We start from the raw sequence: 5,539 nt of genomic DNA on the forward strand, positions 1-5,539 counted from the left end.
TTGGAGCAGGAACTGTTCTCAGTCTAGAGATTACAATGGAAAAGATCAACTTCCTAAAAGTTTGGAGTTCTGTCCAACAAAAAGCAAAATGATGTTCAAAAACCAGAAGGATGCCAGTACATATATGTCTAACACATGAAGAACATTCGTGTGTTCACTATGTCTATAATCCACACATGTGGAAATTGGCTAGGGAATTTTTATCCTTTTAAAACACATTGTCTCTCTTCCAGGACTTCTGTTAAGCTTGCAATTAGTTCTTTATGCTTTTTGATAATTCATAGTTATATTACATTAGTTAGATATTAAAGAAAGCAAGGTCTCACTTCTGATGGCACTTTCTATAAGTGATTTCATCAGAGCATGGAAAGCAAGGTCTCAAACATGGTCAATTGATAGAATTTCCCCTTAGCATTGACAAAAAATAAGAGGGAATGTAAAATCTTTCTCATTTTGTTATAAGTACTGCTTTGGTGCATTTAACTGTAATTCATTCATTTCACTCCCATAGGACAGTCTATTGTGTGAATAGATCACAATGATCTTTCTGCATTTTCCAGTTCTTGAGCCTACAAACCATGTTGCTAGGGACACATCTTCGATACAAATACACAAGGATTTCTCTCAAGTATACAAACAGGAGTAGAATTGCAAGGTCATAGGTACATGCACTTCATTATTGTTAGAATTCCCGGTGTTTTTTCACAGTAAATATAGCTAAGTGATATTTCCTGAAACAATGTCCACCTTTGGATTTAAAGCAATCTAACATTTGACCAGAAAGAGGTTGTATGATTGGGTATTACTCATCTGTGGCCTTTCAAAGGGCAAATTCCTGCCAGAGGATAAGTGGAGTTTAAGATGAAATATATTTGAACTTAAACAAAGGCCTGACTTCTAAGGCTCTGGGGAAAGAGATTGCAAGTCATTATATACTTAAACTAATCTCACTCAAGAGGAATAAATCGCTCTACATGAATTCTTTAGTTTTAAAAACAAACGCTAATTTAATAATATCTTTCAAGATTATGTTTTCCTTTGTAGAATTTCTAAACCAGGAGTCAACTCCCCAGGTGTACCAACATGGCTCGTAACCAAGTCTGCAAGGCATTAAATGGGTCTACTAGGCATAAGTACAGAACAATCACCTGAATGCCCCTCTCCCAACTACTCACACATGAAGTTCTGTGGGTGATGCCAGGTCCCTGATATTTGCTAAAGCTGGGTCCATTTTATTCTTAGGAATTATAGGCACAATGCCCAGGGGCAGTGGGCTTTTCAGGGGCCTATACAATTTTGAAACCAGCACATATTGGCTCAGCAGTGGGACTATTACAAGATAAGAACTGACAAATATTCCGTGGTCAAAAATACATAACTTCATGCTAGCCGCACTATTGGGACATTTAGTGTTCATAATATTTCCATTGTACTTGGAAACAAGTTATATATTGATTTTCTTCACTTTGCAAGAATTTCCACACATACGTTGTGATTTGAGGGAAATCACAGTGAATTATTAATTGCTCATAGCCAATATTTTTCAGGACATTATAAATATCTTTGCGTTTTTGGGGGCGCCTTGGTGGCTTAGTCAGTTAAGCGCCTTGGTGGCTTAGTCGGTTAAGCGTCCAACTTTCGCTTAGGTCATGATCTCGTGGTTCGTGGGTTCGAGCCCTGCGTCGGGCTCTGTGCTGACTGCTAGCTCGGAGCCTGGAGCCTGTTTCAGTCTGTGACTCCCTCTCTCTCTGACCCTCCCCTGCTCACGCTGTCTCTCTCTCTCCTAGAAATAAATAAAAATATTAAAAAAAAATAAAAATAAATATCTTTGCATTTTTTGCCACAAGTATTACACATAATGTAGGAGCTGTATACATTTTAATGTACTTACTACAATGTGGTATAAAGTCAGAAGTCTGCTGAGCTGTTCTATCTTCACCCGTTTTCTTCATATGCTGTTGACCAATGAATATTTAAAATTCATCTTCTAAATACGTTGTCTACTTACTCTAATTGGCGATCATCTCTCTTCAGGATTTAGGGCAGAAGCCTCCTGGCGGTGAAACTGGTGACATCCGGGTAGGGGGCCCGGCCTCCACAGAAAGTGCATGGTGCCTCCCGCCAGAAGCAAGAGTGAGAAGCCTGGAAAGAGAAGAGTCAGGAGTGTCTCGAGAGGAGCATAGAGAACTTCCAGAAGCAGCTGATGGAAATAGTGAGACTTTGAGGAAGACTTCTAGAAAAAGGAGGGTTTTTTATAGTAGGTTTTTTATATGACATTTTGTTGTATGGCTGCCTCTTCTCTGCCCTCGTCACCCACCTACTTTCTACAAGACTTCATTAAAACTGCTTTGGAGTCTTAAGCGCCGCACTATGCAGGGACAGAAAGGTAACTGGAAACGACTTTGCCATGGTGGCTGTTTCTACTCTGCGCTCCTTACTTCATGGCTGTCAACCACATACTAGCCTACCTGGTGAATTAGGACGTGATAAAATTTAGAGGCGGGAAAAGTATTGTAACTATAGTTATTAAATGCCTCTCTGTAGAAGATTAATTGTGCATAAATTCGGTGTCACAGAATACTGGTTTCAGATATTCTTAGGGGTGCTAGAGTAGAATAGGACCACATATGAATAATACAAATGAGGAGTTACTCGAAGGAATAAAATATCAATGACACTCAATAGATAGAGTATGCTAAATGAAAATATCAGTGACATTTTATATTCAATGAATTAATAACAGAAACAAGTATATAGTGCTTATTATGCTCCACGTGTTTTATTCATAACAGCCCTATTAGCATATTGTAAGCATACCCTAGGTATTTGTAGTTTCTACTTTTTCCAAATGAATGGACAAATGGCAAGACTGATTATGTAAATTGTGCAAAGCTGGTAAGCAATATTAGAGACTTTCTCTCTGCTGATCACTATGACTAAATGCTGCACACTCAATTTCCATCGACCATCTCTTGTTTGATAGACATTTTCAATTATTTTTCTCCCTTGAAGGTGACTCTTTTTTTCCCCTCAAAACATGAGCATATGGAAAGACTTGCCTTTACTTAAAAAAATATTTGGTCCTTTATCTAAAATCTTCATCTCTCAAAAATAAACAAACATTAAAAATTTTAAAAGAAAAAAAGTCAAGGTAATCTATGTCATTTTTAAAACATATTTATTAATTGTTTTAGGATTATACAATTATATTTGTAGATAAACTCATAATTCTATCCTACAAATTATATATGCCTTTATACACATTTATATTATATATATTTATATTTAATAAATATGATCCTGAAAATGGCATGTCCTTACTAGTGATGAGAGAGTAAAAGGAATAATTGCCATTGATTAGGAAATCTGCTACTGATTTAGAAAAGTTACTCCAAAGTGAAGCAAAAAAGAGCCAGGGTGGAAAGAAAAGCAAGGGGATGATATTCAATAGAGACAGGTCATATCCTATAATGAGATCCCCATTACTTACTTCTATTGGTTTTCCCCTGAGGCTATAAAATATGTGGAATGGTTTCTATGTTACCACTAGTGATAAGAGGAAAAGGCTCACAAGGAAAGAGAAAACGAAAAGCATCCTGAGTGAGTGCGGGGTGGTGAATATGATCCAGAGCACACATAGAAGACGGCTGCTGGTTCTAATGCCCTGAAGGAGGAGAAGAATGGAGTGGTGTACCAGGCTGAACAGTGTCCTCCAAACATTCATGCTTTACTGGAACCACATGTTAACCTTGTTTGGAAATAGGGTCTTTGCAGGTATAATCAGGTAAGACAAGAACACGCTGGAGAAGGCTAGGCCCCCATCCAATGACTGGTGTCCTTGTGAGAAAATAGAGACACAGTGAAAAACACACAGGCAAATGCCATGTAAAAGTAAGTAAGCACTGAAGTGACACATCAACAAACCAAGGAATGCCAAAGATCTCTAGCAACCAGCAGAAGCTAGGAGAGTCATGGAGCTGACTGTCCTTCATAGACTGAGGACTGAAGTACAATTCCGGATGAGATAACTAGAGTAGAAAGCATCTGGGAACTGAGAGGTCAAGGTACGGAAGGACTGTCAATGAGAGCGTTAAAATTCTGGCATTACAACAGTGGTGGTGAAGAGAGGAGTGGTGACCATCTTCCTCAAGGATGGAGAGTAGTGTCCTGGGGCCATGGGGAGGAGGATTGAAATCAGGAGAGGGAGTGGCATTTAAAACCGGATTTTATAAAAGAGAAGCCTAAAATGGCCTAGAAGCTGCAACGATGTCTCGGATCACAAGTATTTATCTCTAGGTCCTTTGATACAAAACAGTGTGGAAGAGAAAACCACCACCCACCTGACAGGGCTACAGAAGAAATGGTGTCCTCAATGGGAGGCAGGTGTCAGAGAAGGTGAGAAGGCAAAGGGAAGCTTCACAGGTGAGGTTGAACATGAAAGCTGTATTAGTCAGGGTTCTCCAGAGAAACATAGTCAAAAGCACAAATACATGAATGTAGAACCTGCATATGTATATATACAGTTGACCATGAACAATGCAGATGTTAAGGGTGCCAACTCCTGCATAGTAGACAATCCACATTTAACTTTTGACTCTAAAACATGACTTCTAATAGTCTACTATTGACCAGAAGCCTTACTGAGGAACATAAACAGTTAATTAACACATATTTTCTATGTTCTATTGATTATATACTCTATTCTTAAAGTAAGCTAAAGAAAGTGTTGAGAAAATCAGAAGTAGTGTACTGTGTTTACTGAAAAAAACAGTGTGTATAAGTGGACACATACATTTCAAACCTGTATTGTTTAAGGGTCAACTAATTATATACACATACTGATTAATTATACAAATTGTTTCAGGTGATTACAGAGGCCAGGAAGTCTCACAATTTGGGTAGTGGGGTGGGGGGCAATGGTGTATGTTCTGGTCTTCATACAGTGTCTTCATATGTTGTAGTCATTTATTCATTTGACATCCAGTACAGATTTGTTGAGTGCCTACCAGTTAATCTCCTAAGTGAACACAAAACAGATAACCACGCCTTTGCAGAAGTTCTATTTTAGTAAAGGAAAGTCATTAATGCAATAGATTAGAAGGTAATAAGTACTACAGCAAAAGGAAAAGTTAAATAGCGTAGGATGACTGGGAGTCCTACGGGGAGGGGTATGGGTTGCCATGCTGGACAGAATGGCCAAGAGGGTCCACACTAAGTAGGTGACTTTTGAGCAATGAATTGAAAGAGCTTAGAAATTCATCCAGTGGATATCTTCACAAAGAGAGCTCCTGGCAGAGAGTACAGCGAACACATATGTCCTTGTGAAGAGGTATGCCTGGAAAGTTGGTCCAGTAGGAAAGAGGCTACTCTAGCTGGAGCAGAGAGAGACTAGTAGCAAATGATATCAGTGCACTAAAGAGTTTGGACGCGGGGGCGGGGGGAGGGCGGAGGGCAAGATGGCGGAGAAGTAAGGAGCTCCGTACTTGCACTCGCGCCCATACATCACACAGAAAAGATCTGAAGCCATTGGAAACCTTAC

The 5,539-nt window shown here is 39.1% G+C and overlaps 1 non-coding gene across 1 annotated transcript; it reads right to left on the bottom strand.

The window, feature by feature from the left end:
* Positions 1-296: 296 nt before the first annotated feature.
* LOC120225735 lies at positions 297-364 on the bottom strand. The gene has a single exon (XR_005526879.1). It is a non-coding gene; the product is annotated as a small nucleolar RNA SNORD49 (small nucleolar RNA).
* Between the last annotated feature and the right edge of the window lie 5,175 nt (positions 365-5,539).

This window comes from Hyaena hyaena, unplaced genomic scaffold (genome assembly GCF_003009895.1).
Source record: "Hyaena hyaena isolate Hyena2069 unplaced genomic scaffold, ASM300989v1 scaffold_1495, whole genome shotgun sequence".
NCBI classification, from domain to species: Eukaryota; Metazoa; Chordata; class Mammalia; order Carnivora; family Hyaenidae; genus Hyaena; species Hyaena hyaena.